The 19693-nt window shown below is 31.5% G+C and overlaps 1 long non-coding RNA gene and 1 pseudogene across 1 annotated transcript; one reads left to right on the plus strand and one right to left on the minus strand.

Moving 5' to 3' along the window:
* Positions 1–6101: 6101 nt before the first annotated feature.
* On the minus strand, positions 6102–8690 carry LOC129289073 (berberine bridge enzyme-like 8; annotated as a pseudogene).
* Positions 8691–17094: 8404 nt separating this feature from the next.
* Positions 17095–19287, plus strand: LOC129287808 (uncharacterized). Its single transcript, XR_008587818.1, has 3 exons — positions 17095–17614; positions 18456–18524; positions 18980–19287. It is a non-coding gene; the product is annotated as an uncharacterized LOC129287808 (long non-coding RNA).
* The last annotated feature ends 406 nt before the right edge of the window (positions 19288–19693 follow it).

Here is a 19693-nt window from a genome sequence, read left to right on the forward strand (position 1 = left end):
AATATACAAAACTAAATTTTTCCTCAATTTTAACTCCTACTCATAGTTCCTTGAAGTTATAAAAAAACAACTTCACTTCCTTGTTATCTCATTCCAATACATTTACATTAAATTTTTTCTATCAAACACCTTATGTGTATTTAAAATTTAAGTCATAGAGCAACATGGTAATTCATAAACTATCAATCATATGCCTCTATCCATCAACGTAATCCTTCAAAGTTTCCTCAATCAATTTCTTAACAACATTTTTCTTAAAAGTCAAGCAAAACAGAATTTTTTTGTCTTCATCTTCCTCTTCTTATCATAACCAGATAACTATAGGGAGATATCTCAATCAAAATCAATCTCTTAATCTAATATTTTCAAGCAACTAACATGCTAAATCCTTTCTTTTCTCACAACCAACAGTAAACACAAAGGAAAAACAAAAGGAATTTGGGAATACCTCGCACTAAGCAAACCAGTGAGAAACGAGAGAGTTGCTGGACCAAAAAAAAAAAAAAAAAACCACCACAGCAATGAGGATGAGGTTCAGTTCTCCACTCGTGCAGCAGGAGCAAATTGACACTGACGAGAACAAGAAGAATCAAAGCATATACCTACACAGATTGGTGTCGATAGAACAGGGGAGAGGGAAAAGTGATTGACTGTATGCACAGGGAAGAGGGGAAACTCATGAATGGGATTTCTAATAGGTGGTGGCTCAACTCCTCGTGCATCTATCAGCGATGAGCAAACAGAGTAAAGGGAGAGGAAAAATCTGGATACACCCTCACGGCAACACAGACAGAGGAGAAGGAAGAAGACTCTAGCGCATGCACAGTCGCCGGCGATAGACGGAAAAAAAGGCAGGGGGATAATGGAGATGGAAGACGAAGGATGAAGGTTGAAGCTCTCTCTCTCACTCTCGGTCACGGAATGGGATTTTGAAGAAAAAGGAATGAGGAAGGAGAGAAGGGTCTGGATGCAAAATAGAATTCAACCCCCTTTTATTACTGTTCTTCCGAGAGGGCAAAAAGATAATTTCATGGTTTCATAAAGACAATTCTTCTTCACCGTGCAGGAAGGATTCGAACTCAGAGCCTGATGGAAGAAGCAGGCAGAAGTTCCACTCCAGCATGAATAAGTTCTATTACATGCGACCCAAAATTTGCAAAAATACCTTAAAATGCCCTATTATAAATTTTAATTCTTACTTCCGACATTTATGATTGGAGTGGAGCAATACCAAAGTTCTCATGGATGTATCAAGTGAAGAATTTTTTTTTTACTAAAATAGATATTTATTTTATGTGAAATTATTTCATATAAATAAAAATTCAAATTTGATTATTACGATCAAAATACAATCTGAACAATTGTAATTTGAAATCATCTTATTTTAAAGTTTGGTAGAACAAGAGGGCAATAATTAGAAAATGCCATCATTTGTTATTGATTCGCGCATATTCATGTGTGACTACAAAAATTTTGCTACTCACAAATACTTTATCAATTGCACATCATTTTTTATTTATTTAATGATAGAGAAAGTGCATAAAAATGAAATTATTGCCAAGGAACTCAATAATATTAAAGTGTTAATATTTTAATCTTATTATGAAAAAATAACTCTGAGGAAACTCCATAAGCATCATAACTAGGCTACTACAATCAATTTAACTTTTTATTAAATTCTGGATCATTACAAATATCATCAAAATAACTAACAATAATTAAATTACCTTCCCTTCTTCTTCGTCTTCTGCTTTTTTTTTTGTTATTACAATTCTCTCTTCCAAAATTCTTTAAGTCCAATAACAATAACTCCAACATTTCACTGGCTATGAAATTTTCAATTAGTTTTGCAAAATATAAAATGATCTTAATTTTAAAGACATAGTATTCAATTAGGTCTCTAATATTTTTCTCAATCCAATTCCAACCCTTTCTTAAAAATTTTAGTAAGCATTCTATGTGTATTCCAAATTAAATTAAGAAACTGGCATTTTGATTTAAAACAAACAACCACACTTTCATATCCCAATATAAATTCTTAAAATTATCTTATTATCAATATAAACTTTTAAAATAGAACATAAATTTCCTCTCTCTCTCTCTCTCTCTCTCTCTATAAATTTCTCTAACAATTAGTGACCTTCAAAGTAATTCCAAGTAACATTACAACTATACCTACACTACATAGCCAACAATTTTCTTATTAAATTATTAACTTAACAATAACACAATAACAGTAAAAGAAAACCTTCCCATCTTATTTATGCTTCCTTAATGCTTAACAACTCACCTCAAACCCATATTTAATCTAATATTATCCATTTTAGCTACCTCTAAGATCTCAAGCAATATTTTCAATTTATTACTTTCAGATGTAATTACACCTATAGCTTTTCAAGTGGCATATATCCCATAATCCTTCCAAACCCCAATATAAAATTAATCAATCTTACTCCCACCAAAACCTTCTTTCGACCATTTTTACAAATATCTTGAAGGCATTCATCATTGACACAATTATAAGACAAAGTATCCAAGCAATTTCAACAAGTTCTAATTTTTTTCCATAACCAAACTTCAGCTCAGCATCATAACAGATAACACAATAACCTCTAGCATTAACCGAAACAATACGTCAATTCTTCCTAAAACAACACGACAGCACAACAAGGAATGGAGACAGCATCAACAAGCTAGAGGAGAAAAGAATGATTTGGTGTTGCTATAGAAATCAGAGAGGAAGAAGAAAGGACCAACAACTTACCTCAGACCAAAGTATAGTGGCAACAGCCACATATTAGCTCACGGACGACACCGAAAGAGAGGAGACAAGCTTCGTCCCTGCTGCTCAAACGAGAAGAAGAACGAGCAGAAAATCAGCAACGCAAAAAAGAGAAAGATTTCAGCTCAATGTGATGTCCCGCAACTGAGGAGGAAGAAAAATGGAGGCACATTGCCGCTGTCAACCCAGAACAGAGAGGAACAGAGAACGGTAACCTCAACTCTCTCAACGGCATTGACACGATGGTGAGAATCGACTCAGACCGACGGCGAGCAAAGGAAATTGATGAGAAGAACCAGAGGAGTGGCCTACAAGGAAGTAGAGAAGTGCAATGGCGGTGAAGAGAAAAAAAGGAATGGGATGCTCTGTCAGACTGTCTGGCTCTATTCTTCGCACAAGAATAAGAAAAATCTGACTAAGAATAAATTTGGGAAAATTACAAGAAAGACATAAAAAAATTACAAAAAAAGACACAAAAAAATTATGAGAAATGACACAATTTTTTTATAATTTAAAACAAAATAAAGCAAACTTTTGTTTAGTATAATTTGAATTTTAGACCTCCAAGAAAGTTATTAATATAAGTTTAACTTAAGAAACTACTATTCACTTGCTATAAAATTAAATTAAATTTAAATTTAATTTAATTTTAAAATATAATTGGAAGAAAAATTAATTTAATTTAATTTTTAAAATTTAGGTCATTGCAGCCTGACTTGGTGATTCCCTTCTTTCTTTCTTCTCCAATCTGCTGCTTCTTGTTTGAAGACTTGGACGATATTGCTAGCTTGCTGCACTCTCTTTGTTGCTCCTCGCAGACGCAAGATATTGCTATCTCAGTCTCGATTTCTATTACGCAGTGTTGCTCTTGTTCTTTGTATAGCCTCATGGGTAGTTGGTTATGTCATGTCCAATCGCACTTAATTGATTTCTTCGGATAGTTCCTGATTTGTGTATGTTTTGCTTTGATTAATATGAGTTGATTTATTATTGTTATAGTTGTTGTTGTTGGTGTTGGAAAGCTTGGACTTTTGGCCTTGATGGTATGTTGGACTATTGTTTAAATTGTTATCCAATTGAATTAGAAAGTGCGAGACTACAATGATTTTTTATTTTATTCTTTTATTTGGGTTTTGAAAAAAGGGACCGTTGTGCCCAAAATGTAGCCAACGTGCCCAGACCTGCACTTGGCCCCAGCCTATCTTCAACCGGGCTCAAACAGGCCATATGTGGGTATGGGCTAGCTTGACCTGTTTTGACCAAAACAGGACGGGTCATGGACAATCTCATGGGCAAGCTCATCCCGCCTGTTACACAGTCCTAATACATAGCTCTAGAAAGACCTCATAAACGCTTCTTTATCATGCATGTGCATCGTTTATTATCTCATCATATATTGTGGAAGAAAATGCTTCCATAATATTAATAATGAATATCTGTCCTTGATTCATCAAGGGACAGCGGTTCAGATGGGAGTCTAAATTTATTTGCAATAATGCTATGGATGCTAAATAGTAAATATACAGTCTCATGTTTCTGAAAATTAAGATTGTGTATTTGTGTGTGTGTTTTAATACAACAAAGTTTAATTTTTACTCCCTCTGTTCAAAAGTGTAAGGCATTTTTTAAAATATTGAATGTTTAAAAATGTAAGATATTTTTAATTTTTTAAGGTGTATTCATTATCTTTTTTTAAGTGTCCTTATTGATAGTGACTTTATATTTATTATAAGGTGTTTAATAGAGGTAAATATAAAAATATAAGGTTAATTTAAAAGTAGATAATCACTTTATTAAAGAGTAAAATTCAATTAAAAATACTTTATATTTTTCAATGCAGAGAGTACACCCTAACCATGTGGTCCATACATACATATATAATTAATACCTTCATTCATGTCCAATCAACAGATGAATTTCTTTTTGAGATATAACTTGGGATATTTAATTTCATGCTACTAATGTAATGTAATACTGCTAAGATATTACTGTTCGTTGTTAAATACAAGATTTAATTAGTTAATTATTAAATATTAAAAAATTGGTTACGTTAACTATTTTTTATTTTCTCATAAAAATTTGTATTCTTTTTCTAGAATACTGAAAATAATATTAAGCGTAGGAGAAAGAAAGAGATAAATTGTAAAATTAACAAAGATGACTTCAAGACTAAATATTGATCAAATAAACGAGACAAGATAATTGAGTTCCCGACTATACAACAAATACTTTAATTATATCATAATTATTAGAGATGATAATTATAATTCAGTCAAAAAAAAAAAAGATCAGTAAAAAACACAGATGAAAATTATTGAAACACGTGAATCTGTTTATGTCAGTGAAGGTTGTCTTTCAATGTTTCCTTATCGCAGAAGCTGTCGTTGTGATTTTTCAGAAAAGGAAAAGAAAAAGCCTTGGTTGTGATAGATGCGAAGGACGGAGACATACGAATGAAATATTGAACACTCAGAATTAACGGGTAATTAAATTACAAATATGATATTTTCTTGTTATATTTTCTGTTCAAATAATGCAAATTATATATTTACCTTCAATTTTATTTATAATATATCTTTAAATTATAAAAAAATTACTGCAAGAAAAATTTTAAAAATCTAAAACTGATGTTTGACACAAAACCATTGAACAATTATCGGGGTTTGGGACGTCCACATTCCTCACTGGCGCCAAGCTGGTCCGTGCAATAATTGAGATTCTTTAGACAAGACGTACAAATTGCAAATATTAATGTATGTGATTATCCGACAAGGCGTCTTAGAGTTTATTCAAACGTGGGCATGCGCGGTGGATTGATTATTAACAGGGGAAACATATCTCTGCATTTTACTTATATTTTATTATAAATTTTTATATTTTTTATATTTTAAGTTTTTGTATTTTTATTTTTTAATATTTTAAGTCTCTAAATGAATAAAATGTAAAAATTTTAGAAGAATTTAAAATATCAAAAAATAAATATATAGAGATCTAGAATATTAAAAAAAGTGTAAGAACTTATATCAAAATATAAGTAAAATGCAGAGACTAAAAATTATATTTTTTCTTGTTAACATTTGCAATTCCAGTTACGGATGTATAAATAATATTAAAACAAGAAAGTAAAAGTAGAGGTTGCATCGGCAAATAATTATAATATTCTTGCTTGATTTAAAGGTAACCAATGATATTCCAAATATATTTAGCACCAATCTGAACTAGACCCTTAGCATTATCAAGGACAGATTGGTAATTATACAATCGGTCTAGTACCAATACATAAGGATATATATATATATATATATATGGTACCCATAAATCAAACAGTTGGTGGCAAAGTAGGGATGCTTTGTTCGTTTCGAAAGAAGTTGGAAGGATCAACTTTGGTCTTAATTTGAACCAACCTGTGAAAATTGTCCTTGAAGTATTTCACTCCATAAACTTTGGCTTCTTGGTGGCTATTTTTACCATTGTGGTTGATTCCCAGTTCAAGATCCTTATAGTTATTAAAGAAGGCATCTCGAGGGTTCTTGGATACAAAGGGAGTCATGTACCTATGAATCTTTCTTGCAAGTTTTATGTAGTGATCTGCCACATCTTTGCCTGCCTCATTCCAGTTCGCTTTATATTGTACCTATATATTAGAGATATTATAATAAAGTAAGTAGCCTCATTGCAGAATATGACGAATAACGTGCATGGATGAATGGCATTTCTAATGGAAGTTTTATTTTATTTTATTTTTTACATATTTCATTTTATATGTTCCCATTCCATTGTGGGTATTTGTAAATCTAGCAGTTGCATAAATCAAGACAAAGCAAGCAATTGACCAAAAAGGAGTAAAATACATTGATATCCCTTCCATTTTGCTAAAATATACTGACTTTCCATTTGTATTCAAAACCTATACTTTAGTCTAATTTTAACACCGATAGAAATATTCCCTTAAAGATTCATATTGTCTCTCCCAATTTAAAATTTTTTAAAATAATTATGTCAATATTTAAATAAATAATTTGAAATATTTTTCTTTGAATTTCTTAACTGCATGGGTTTATATATTATTTTAGCCAATTTATGTATTTAAATTTTTAAAATTAATAAATATAGACATTTACATAACTAAAAAAATTTAAAATATAAATTAAAAAGTAAAAATATATGCATGAATTTTTTGGGTAATTTAAATGATTTTTAGATGTCATTTATATTTAAAGAAAGGTATTTTGGTCTAACATATATGGTTTAATAATTAACTAACAGTTAGGTGATGAAAATAAAATGTTAAAAATAGATAAAATATTTGTATTTTATAACTATTCATACTAGAAAAGGTTTGTATAGGTTTCAAATATAAACAGAATGTATATGTAAGAGGTCAGAATGTTATACTCATGGGAAAAAGTGAAGGGGAGTAAAATATAAAATAACTACGGAGGAAACTGGTAAATAAAGATTATGCATAAATAAAGCATGTAGCTTTTAAATTATTGAAGTAAAAATCTTATTTTCGGACAATCAAATAATTTCCAAATGTACGTACCTTCCATAAATTCCCAGCTCGATGAGGGAATGGAGTTGCGGTGGCCGGAATCTCAGCCATTCGTCCACCATAGGGATTGAAATACAGAACTGTGTTCTTCAACTTAATCATCTTCTTCAACATCCCTTCAAATCCTTCTTTAGAAATAGGTTAACGTTCCTTCACGTAATCAGACTTCCTTTTCAAGTACACCAATGACTCAGGTGTCCTATAAAGTAAAATCTCTATGGGCGCTGTAACATTATTAATATTGTCTTCCCAAAACAGCAACGATTTAACCCAGCTTGTTTCTATACAATCAGATTGCTTCAAACCCAATTCAGGGAAGCTCTGGTTCATCATAGAAACTAGCCTTTTTGAGTCACCAAGGAACAAGGCTAAGAATGTAATCCTCACAGTCTTTTTACCATTTTGAGTGTCATTAACCACTTTGATAATAACCCTAATGAAAAGGTCATTATCAATGCTTGGAGCAACGTGCTGCCACTTGCATAATATATCTGTGGCATTTTGCTCCAGCGTCCGAGCAACTTGGAACACAGTGACAACTTGAGGGACTCGAACAAGCTTTAACCTGTATGAAATTACAACGCAAAAGCTAGCTGCCCCACCACCTCTAATGGCCCAAAACAGATCTTCACCCATAGAGTTTCTGTCGAGCAATCTTCCACGAACATCTACTATTTCTGCATCAATAACGTTATCCACTGTGAGACCATATTTTCTCATCATATTCCCATATCCACCACCACTTATATGTCCACCTACACCAACTGTGGGACTAACTCCAGCTGGGAAGCCATGAATTTTACTTTTCTCTGCTATTCTATAGTAAAGTTCGCCGAGAGTTGCTCCGGCTTGAACCGAAACTGTCTCCGCCTCTATGTCAACCTCGATTGACCGGAGTTTGAACATGTCAAGGATGAAAAAGGGGATCTCAGCTCTGTATGACACGCCCTCGTAGTCATGACCTCCGCTTCGGATTTTCATCAGCAAGTTGTGCTTTTGAGCACAGACAACGGCCGTCTGAACATGGGAGACATGTAAGGCAGTGAGTATAAGGTATGGTTTTAGTGTATAGGAGTTGTTGAAACGTAGGTTTCGAATGTAGGCTTGTAACACTGAAGAAAAAGAGGAATTTTTTGGGGTGAAAATTGCAGAGGTTATAGGGTGAGATGGTTCAGAATGATTGACAAGGCAACGGATCAAAGATTCGTGAGATGATGATGATGAAGCTGAGATTTGTGAAGGGAGGGTAAGGAACACGATAATGGAGAGCAGAAAGAGCTGTAATAGTATCATAGGACGATCCGTTTTGTTTTTGTTAAGATTGTCAGAGCAAAAGGATGAAGAGAAAGGCATTGCGGAAGAGAATGAAGAGCTAGTGCTTTTGCATTCAAAATGTTTTCATATATAGAGTACTATATTGACGTTTAATGCGGTCATATGTTAGCATCACTGCTTTAATTAACAGAACCTCCGTCAAATGATGCTGGTGTAGGCCATGAACTTTGGGCTTCCATCAGCACTTCCATTGGACGTAAAGTAAATATATTGACGTTTAATATTAGCAGAAGAAGAAAAGTACTATATTGACGTTTAATGTGGTCATATGTTAGCATCACAGCTAAAGGATTTATGAATTTTTGTGAAGTTTTTTTTTTCAGTGTTTTTTTTTCATTTTATTATTTTTTATAAAATATAAAATCTGTCATTGCTTTTTTAAAAACATAAACTTCACAAAAATTTACATATCTCTAACTCAAGATAATTTAAATCCCATTAAAAACAAAACCAAGAAGAAGAAAAGTACGCTCATATATTTTGTTAGGAACGGGGGAGAGGAGAAATATACAAGATTAGCAGAAGGAAAAACGCAATTTTATGGGCCTTAAACAAAATAATTAGATTGTTTTTTTTTTAAATTCCAATTCCATTGGACGTTAGCCATTTTTATCCTTCTCTTGGCGTTTTGCATTGACGTACAGCTTCAATTCATTGTTCAGGGTCCCATACGTTCTCACCCTCACAGTGGAGTCCAAACGTACGTATAGTTTACTTTCAATTCATTGATTATGGTCCCATTCATAGTTTACTGGTCTATCTCCTCACTTTCAAGTTTGTTAATAATAGTCCTCTTCATATATTTCAAATTGAAGAATAACTAATATTCTAAAAAAACTTTATTTTTCAGGTTTATATAGGCGGAAGAAAACAAAAAAAAAAAACCTATAAATTTGGGCTATTGACGTTCCATAATTCAGTGTCACTAGATATACATATACACAATCTTAAGAAGGATATGGTTTTAATCAAGCGAAGCTTCTCTCTCCTGTTGTTCTCTTATGTCCCGTCTTGGCTTTCTAAAATACATTTCAGCATTTCATTTTTTTTTGGGCTTTTTTTTTGAAAATTTTATAGGGAAAAAGGGTAAATTGACCCTTGAATTATAACTCTAAGAGAATTTGAAACCCTAAATTCATTTTTTATGCAATTTATTCTCTTAAACTTTTAAAAACAGTACAATCTAAGCATTAACATTAACAAAAATTAACTTTGACTGTTAGTTTACAAAAAAATGACAGAAAAAGATCTCAAAAATAATAAAAATGATCAATAAAAATTTCTTGATCATTGCCTATAATTTTTGGTCCTTTACTGTACTTTTTTGGTTCTTTTTTATAATTTTTAAGGTTTTTTTTCTGTTATTTTGTGATAAACTAATATTCAAAGTTTAACTTTCAATTTATTAATTGTAAGAGCTAGAATGTATTATTTTCAAAAGTTTAAGGCAGACATTCCACTAAAAAAAATTTAGGATTTTAAATACTTTTGGATCTATAAGTTAAAGGTTAGGCGCTTTTGCCCACATTTATATTTTGCCACATGTTTAGTAGAGAGACAAGAGACAAAACTAAACCGGGGAAAGGAGAGAATCTATTTCTGCTTAAAATCATGCCTTTCTTTGAGACATTTAATTTCCCCACTTCTTTTACAAGACATTAGAAATTTTTTAATATCGAAGTATATAAATCTTTTTGATAATTTGATATTTGATATTTTTCAATTTAACTTTCTTTGGATATGGTTCAAATGATCTAACCCGTACAATCGTAATCCACAATGGACTGTCTTGTTTTAACCCGTTGAACTCATCTTCATGACTTTCATTCTCTAGAGTGAGTTGTAGAAAAGTCAAACTCGATAAAATATTATACAAAAATTAGTGAAAGTAATGCTTCATCTGTATTCGTTTCTTTGTCCGTTGGATGTAAAAGAAGGCACGACAACATTTTCTGTACAATCTATCATGAAATTAGTAATGAATGACCTGATTTCTGATTATCTTTAAGAATGGTGTGGTAGTAATAATTTGATATTAATAGTTCTGTTGTGTAATTTTTTATTTTATTTTATGAATCATCCGGTATCCAATATTATCGATTAATTCAGATTTATGTTAGATCAGAATCAAACTACTGTAAATTAGTAAATAGCTCTCTGAATTTCTTCTATCTATTTCACTTGAACTCAAATTATTAATTAAGGGATGTCAAGTTGCTTATAAATCAACTCCACTCCCATTGGTTTGGTATCTTTATTTTGTTTGCTGTTGGCCCAGTGGTTCACTGGTCTATATCAGTAAATGGATAAACCAAAAGAAAAAAAGAGGTAAAAATGCAATTTTAACCTTGAAATATAAGTCCAAGGGTTATTTGAACTCTAAACTTTTAAAAGATATATTCTGAACTCTAAACAATTAAAGTTGGAGTAATTTGGCCTCCCGTTAAATTTAAACAAACATCAGTAGTTTTTTAAAAAATGAGACATAATGTACAATTTTCATTAAATTTCACTCTCCTTCTCTCTCCTACCCTCATTTTCACCAATTAAAGCTGAGGTATTTTTTTTCTTTTTCTTCTTCTTTATATTCCTTTTATGTTTTTATTTGGAATTGTTAATTTGAACTTTATAAGTTCCTTCTAAACTCCCAGTCAGAATAAAGAATAGCCTAACTAGCATGATTTTTGCTCTTTTATTTGGTTTTATTTATTTTTCTTGTTGAATATAATTAATTTCTTATCAATGAGATTTTAATGTTTCTATTTATATTTATCCCTCTTGTTTTAATTACTTTTTATATAGAATGGCGGCTATATAATATGTTTGTGAGCTATTTGAAGAACTGAAAGATAAAGAGTTAGCCTAATCTAGAGAGATAGACATATATAACTAAATTAAGATAATTTAAGATATGTGATGGCTTAGATCATAACTTCATTGTTTATTTAAGGTCTTAATAAGATTAGTGAGAGCTAATTCAATCATAATTAAACACACTCTAATATGTTGAGGGGTAATTAGGATATCTTAGTAATGATTATCACTATAAATAAAGGAAAGATAATTAACTGAATTAGAGTAGACCATCCTATTTGCTAAATCCTGATCCTTGATGCTTGTCTGATTTTTATTTTTATTTTTTTTTATTTGTTTGCATTATTAATTATTAAATGCAATGACTCTAAATTTTAAATTTTTTTAAAAAAAAATCTTTCAATTAATATTTTATTTAAATTATTTTAACAAATGGACAATGGTATCTTACTGTATCTTATGGTAGTACTTTACCTGAAGGTCCATAGTACAAATCCTTTCGGACAATAGATTAATTTTATGTTGTTTTAACAATGAAAAAAATTATTAAAAAATGCCCTTGTCTTTTATGTTATAAAAAAAATTTGGATACTTTCTTTTAAGTTTTCCAATTGTTCTTTGTTCGGATTTCTTTTCCTTCTTATGCGAAAAGCAGAGCATCGTTCAGCATCCCATTTTTTTCCGTCTCTTCACCGACATCAAGCTTCCTCCTTTTTCCTGCTCTTCTTTTCGTCAAGCATCGTTAAGCTTCCTTCTCCGCCATTCAGTTCGCCATTGTTTAGTGCGTCATCTCTGTCCACCACGTCTCCTCCTCTGTTTGTTCTTCTGCTGTGGTGGCTGCTGTAGGATCTTCTTCGAGCAGCAACGTTGCCCTGTTCCTGGGTGGTTTTGTGTCGCCGCCGTTTTGGTGGCCAGGGGGTGCGCCAGTCTTTCCTCTTCTTCTCTTTCTTTCTGCAATCTCTTCTTCTTCTTCATGCTTTTGCTATTGTTGAAAGAGGTGAGGATTCTCGTCTTCCCTCCTCCTTGTTGGTTTTGTTCAGGTGTGTGGATGTTTAATGGTTGAGATTCTGTTTTCAAGATGCTGTAAGATTGGGTTGTTGATTGAAGTTAATGATCTCCCCTTTCCTTGTTCATCTGTCGTGGGTAAAATGGAGATAGAAAGTGGGTTTCTTCATGTTTGAGATTGATTTTTGTTGTTGTTAATGAGTATATTTGGGACGCTAAATAATTATATTTTAAAGGTGCTTAACAAAATGCCTATTAAAAAATTTGCTTATTTAGCAATTTTCTGAAATTTTATTAATTCCATTAAGAAGTATATCTAGTTTGGGTATCATTATTTGTTAGTATAACTTGAATATTGCAAATAAATTTTGATGAATATGAAGCTAGTATGTAATTAAGTGAATTTATAGGAGTTATATGGATGTTAGAAAATTTTTGGACAAAGAGATTTGAATGTTAAAGAGTATTATTTGGGGGTTGAAAATGATATGCACATTTGGTATTGATAAACGGTCTAAGAGGAGATTGTATTTTAATGGAATAACTAGCTAGGGCTATGGAGAAGCCTTTAGGTGTAAATCTTGGTTCTTAAACTTCAAATTCATTATAGTTAATTATTAGTTTATTTGACTTTGGAAGGGGATTTGTGTGATATGAGTAAAGGACATTGATCAATTCTCTATATATTTTATTATATAGGATGTTGAGAAGAAGAGAAACTTTTGGAAATTGAAAGAAGTAAATCTTTGAATTTAAAAGTATGATAGGTAAGTGAATAGCATCATAATTAACTTACTGATTAAAATTTTCTTTCATCAAAATATTATTTCTATTTTATTTTGTTTCATTGTTAGTAAATCACACCTGTTAGTATATTCCTTTTATTGGATTCTTTGGCAAAATGGATTATTTTCAACATGTCTCTTTTATTAGATATTTTGGCAAAATGACCCATTCTTGTTGAAATTACATTACGCTGGATTGACAAAATGTTCATAAGTGTTTAACTAAGTTTATTTAATGAAGTCATGCATTAAATTTGGTGAAGATATTTTGAAATATTAGCGGATTTTCATGCATGTTTGGAAATGAATTTTTAAAAAGATTCTATGCAGAACGTTGTTCCTAATGGTTGGGGAACTAAGTGTTGAATTATTGGCATTTGAAAACGTACTTTTCAAGAATCAATCCTGTGAAAGTAGCATAGGGTGATTCTGTCATACGATAAGAAATATTCTATTTCTATAAATTCAAAAAAGTTGGGGAAGAGTTCGGAATCAAGAAAACATGCATCAAGAAATTCATATTTTAGAACAACTTGGTCCATGAACATGATCATGGCATAAATTATAAGCGGTAGCATCTATTCCTATTGTTGTTTGATTAATTTTATTTTACAGGCTATACATTATGCTAATAACCAGTAATAAAGGGTGTGTTCTCTATTAATTTGATACTTTTTTTGACAATAATGGATCATATATTTTTAATTTATTGGAAAGTAATAGAAATTTGATATCTTCATGAAAGGTCACATTATCCTAAATCAAAACATTAAAGATCAAGTTTACAAATCATTTCTTTTTATTTTATATTAATTATTAAACTTAACTTTATTTGATATATGATTTCTTATATTGTCTTAAGTTTACTCATACTTGAAAAATCTAACTGATTGAATCCCTGCATATTGACGAGAAGAGAATAACCAGAAATTTAATTTATATTTTATTTTATGTTTATTAAAATAAAAAATTGTATTTTTTTATAATTGCTTATCACCAACTGATGCCGTAAAGATTTAATTTGAATAGTTTAAATTTAATATTAAAATTTGTTAAATTGGCTATCTAGATTTACTCTAAATGATTTAGATTTAAACTTTTTACTTTATTTTTTAAAAAAATATTTTTTAAAAAAGTGTTAGTTAGGATATTATCTTTATTTTTAATATTTTATTTATCAAAATAAAAATTATAAAAAATTAATATTAAATTTGGAAGGTTCATAGTACGTATGGATAATCAATTCATAAAAATCATAAAAGTTTTTAATATTAAATTGGATAATCAAGAATATAGACACTAGATTGATGACAAATATATTTATTAAAAGAATTTTATCAATTTATATTTTAATAAATATAAATGAAAGAAATAAATTTGGAAAATTTGAATGGTTCAAATCTCATCAAGTAATAAGCACCCAAGACAACCACACATGGATCCACACACAAATATGTAAACGACCAATTAGTTCATTAAACTTTTAACGTATACCAGGAATGCCTTCTTTTCATGATGTTCCAAAACAGGAAAATGTTGTCCCTTCGGGTACATCCGATAAAATTGGAAAAAGGTAACAATGATGGGGTTAATCCTGGCTCAAGACAAAGCAACAGTATTTTTGTGAACACAGGAATAACTCAAGGTAATTTTAATGGCGCTGATGTCCTTCTCAGTGGCAGTAAAATTGTAATTGGCGATGGAGGAGTGAAGCAGTCCAAGGATGTTAATGCTGCATAGGTTCTTCATTAAATTGAGTCTGTCTTTCAATTTCAAAAAGCAACAAAAGAAGTGGACTATGTCCCTTAGTTTAGATTTGTTTATAAATAAGTTTTAGTCCTACTCTACGCTGTTATGATTATTATTGATTAGTCTGGAAATTGTACGAAGAATACATTGACGTTAAAATTATCTTAGAAAATTCAGAATTAATGGACCTCATTGTACTCTATGTTTGAAATGTCGCATGCATCAATATGTAATATGATCAGTGTGAAAGGAATTTGATCCTTGGAAATAAAGTTATTACTGCGTGGTCGATAAATATAATAATAATAATTTATTCTCAACGCCAATGAGTCCACCTCTTGGTTGTTGTGTCTTAAACACCAAGATGGCCTCTTCATTAATGAGACTTATTTCCCCCGCGATTGCCAATCTTCTGTTTTGTTGAAGTGTAAGGACCAAGAAGGAAGTTTAACTTCTAAAATGGAAACAACTTCAAGAAGGCCCGTGTTTGTGAAGGCATTCGATTAAGTATTTTTACAGTGCTACAGAAAGCCGCCTGGATGGACTAGTCAAGAGTCAAATCAACTTTTCTGAAAATCTTGGTTCAAGTCCTCAGATAAATGCATTTGAACTGAATATAAATGTCAAAAGCATCTCGCGGTGCCCATGAGATGAGAACGGTCTCACATAGTAGGGGTGGCAATACCCTCAAGATTTTCAACATACCAAGCAATAGAATGAAAAGAATATTTTTGCATTGCTTCATTCATTTGGAAGTATTATTCATACCAAGCAATAATGTAATTTGTTTTAATATATGCATCATTTTTTTACAAATTACTAAAGAGTTTTAATAAAAATGGGTTTCCCTTGGATGCCCCTTAGTGTGACTGCATCAATTGGGGGGGGGGATAGAACGTTTAAGAAAATGCCTCAATAGTAAAAGATGAATTAGTGCAGAGGATATGAATTAATTGCAACCAATGTTAAAGTTTGAATTATTCAGAGTAAAATTTTTAACTGCTCCAAAGGAAGAGTTAAAGCAAGAAGCAATGGTAAGTGGAAGAGAGTAAGAATTTTCTACGGTATTATTTTGCTATAATTAAGGATAGCAAATGTATAAATAATTCTATGAGCCATGTAGATTTATGATGTGACCTTGACATGTATAATTGATGTGTTAAGATGCATAATAACCAATATGATGTGATAAAATTGTCTTGAAACCATGCATAAATTACATTATGCATGTTCAAGACTATCCATAATAGGCTCTTTTCAGAACAATGTTACTGTTTCATTGTATAATATACAGCAAACCATGTTCATTGCCATGAGCATTTTTATGAGCAAATTAGACACTCAAAGCTTTACAACAAGACCTAAATCAGGTAACAAGGACGTGTCAACATGGTAGTTTTGGAGAATGAATAAACTATACTGTTTGGAATAAAAAAGGGTCAAAATGTATTTTGATCATGTAAAGGACTTCAAGAGCTTTCAAGAGAATTTTAGTGCATCCTAACACAAATTATCTGGATTTAGTTATGATTTTTCAAAGCTTAGTGAAAATTCTGGATACCAAATAAGCAGTAACCTGAAGATTAATTTGTGAAATTTTAATTTCTAAGTTTCAATTTCTATTTCACTTGAACCATATTGCTTCTAATTGCATAATGAAAGGGTTAAAAGTGAGGATGTAACACTATTACACAAACACACACACACACACTAAAAGAGCATTGAAAGTTAGTTGATGAGTTCTTTCAGTTTTACTCTCAATTAAGTACCATTTGTAATAACCTAGAAAAAAATTATAAAGATAATATGCTTTAAGATAAAAGTTATTATAGTTTTATTTTTTGTTGTTAAAAATTTAACAACGTGCCTTGGTAGCCTTGTGGTATTCTCTTTGGCTCCCTTTCAACTGATCGTGTGTTCGAACCCTCTTGGAAGCAAAGGAGGAATTTTTATTTTTGCTATATCTTATGGTTAAATTTACCATTTTGTCCCTCTGGTTGCATCAAGAAGTATAGAGCCCACGCGCGTCATTTTTACTCATTCCTTCTTCAATCTCTCTAGAACTCACCGGGAGTGAGAGAGCTCTTATCGCCTCCCCACCCTCTGTCATTTCCTTCGTCCTTCTCCATCATCACAGCATCACTAGCGAAGGCCTCAAATCTGCTCCGACACTGGTGCGAGCAAAAACTTCGGCCATCACCATTGAGCTTCCTCCCTCTCTATTCAGCCACAGAGGTTCTCTACTCTTTCCGAACAACAAGAAGATTCAGGTGCGTCGCCGTTCTGGTGTGGCTATGCGAGTGCGTAGACATTTTTCCCCTCCTTCTTAAGCTCGCAGCTGCTTCTATTTTCTCTGCTCCAGCCATCACTCCTTCTCGTCCGTTCAAGCTGCTGCAGGGGTGTGTGAAAATCTTCCACTCCCCTGCGTTGCGTCGCCGTCGTTCACTGCTGTAGGAGCCTCATCGAACACCCAGCTTCTTCCTTCAGTGACTCATGTCGTCACTATTCTTCTCCCATGTATTGCTGTTGCTGATCTAGCTTGAGGGAGGGATCTGAAATTTTCTCCCTGTTTCGTTGTATTGCTTAAAGGTGAGGATCTTGGAAATCTTATGATCTCTTTGTCATTTTGTTGTGCATGCTGAAATGGGGGGCGATTGTGATCCTTTTCCCCTTGCTCTATTGCTGTGTATGTTTGAACAAGAAAGGAGGGATTTGATCAAGCTGAAACTTTTTAGTCTATTTAGTAATATTGAGTAAGATGAAGTAACATGGCTTGGAATTTTTTATTGAATTTATATTGATTCTGTTGAAAGAATGAAATTTGAAAAGCTGGGTTAATTCAAATATAGATATTGTAGAGTTGTTAGGATGAGATTTGAAGAGAAGAGCTTAGTATTAAAATTATAATATTAATACCTACAAGATGTTCCATAAAATGTTTGTTAGAAAAAATCTTGTTTGTTATTATACTTTAAGAAATTTCAATAATTTTCATGAAGCATATTTGGGGTGGATACTAATTATTAGTGAGTTTAATTTAAATATTGCAAGAGATTTTGTCAATTATAGAGCTAGTGTGTTATTAGATGAATCCTTGAGAATTGTGTGATTAGATAGAGAAGTGGTTATGCAAAGTATTGAAAGGGTTGACAAGATTGAGGTTTGGTTTTCTTTGAGCTTAAATTGGTTTTTAATGAGAAAATTGATTCATTGGGAAGCATGATATATTTATGTGTTGGTGTTCGGAAATATTTAAGCTTATGGTAGGTTTGATGGAAAAATAAGAATGTAGATTTTAAATATGATTGGTGGTTTAGGGACAAATCAAATTTTGTCAAGGCTTAGGTAAGAAATTGGGTTACTGAATGATTGATGTAGATTTGTGCGATATAGTTATTGCTAAAGAAATTTATTTGTTATTCTTGTCTAGGTAATAGAGGAGTTTGAAGATAATTGAGAGGTCTATAAGGAATAAGCTATTATCTTGGGAGTTTATCAGGTAAGTGGATAACGTTTCAATTAATTTATAAATTAAAAAATTTCTTTATAAAAATATTGATTTAACAATTTATAAATATTATTTATTTCTCTTGCATTAGCTCCTTTTGTTAATTAAATTGTTTTACTTCTTGGAGTCATGACTTATACTTTTTGGATTGACGAAAATACTTTTACAAATTTTAGTAGTATGTTATTTGATAAAGCCAACTATGAAGATTAGTGAATAATTTATGAAATATTAATTATGAATTTTCATATTTAAAAATATTGATGTTTCACATGTTTCATGCGAGCTTGATATTGAGAAAAGAAATTATACTTTGCAAGTAATGATTTTCTCACATGTTTGAAAGTGGATTTAAAAAGAGACTTTATATAAAACACTGGTTACTAATGACAATTTCATTAGCCCTTGGTGCGCCATGGTTCACCTAACTAGTAAGGTGCTTATAGGAGGTGCTAGCCCTGTACGATGGCCAACGCATGTGGAATGGAGGGACGGTTATTCATGAGCATCGTACTCACGTTTGTTTCATGGCTTCAATCGCGTTTGGTTAGTTACCCTCATGGACTGTGTGTCCATGTCTGTTTCGTGGCTTCGGTTGCATTTGGTTACTTATTCTCATGGACTGTGTGTCCACATTTGTCCTCGTGGCATGGGTCACATTTGGTTATTTACCCTCGTGAACTGTGTGTCCATATTTATTAATTGTTCTGATAAGTTCTTATAATGAAAAATTTGATAATTTAGTCATTTTATATCTCATTGGTTTTTTTTATTTAGTAATTTATGTAGAATTATTTATTTTGTTTATTTGCTTTCTTAAAACCACGTGACACTAATATTTGATCTAATATTTTAACAGTTTAAAATTCTATTTACAGTTATATAGAGCCATTTTATTTTGAAATTTATTAAATTTTTATGAGAATTGTTATCTCCAACCTATAGAATTGTTTCAAATTTTCCTTTTATTCATGTCCAATTGTTTATTGTTGGGACATTATTCACTAAAAATATTTTTAGTTTTAGATAGCATAGCTGATGATCTACCACCTATTGATCTTTGAGGGGCTCGTTGAATTGATGAGGAAACTTTTTGAGGATACCTTCTTTTTGATGTAAATGTTTAATTATGCACTATACTTTAAAAATCATGATTAGGT

This window comes from Prosopis cineraria, unplaced genomic scaffold (genome assembly GCF_029017545.1).
Source record: "Prosopis cineraria cultivar Desert tree isolate PC_DT_omini unplaced genomic scaffold, ASM2901754v1 PC12, whole genome shotgun sequence".
Classification (NCBI taxonomy): Eukaryota; Viridiplantae; Streptophyta; class Magnoliopsida; order Fabales; family Fabaceae; genus Prosopis; species Prosopis cineraria.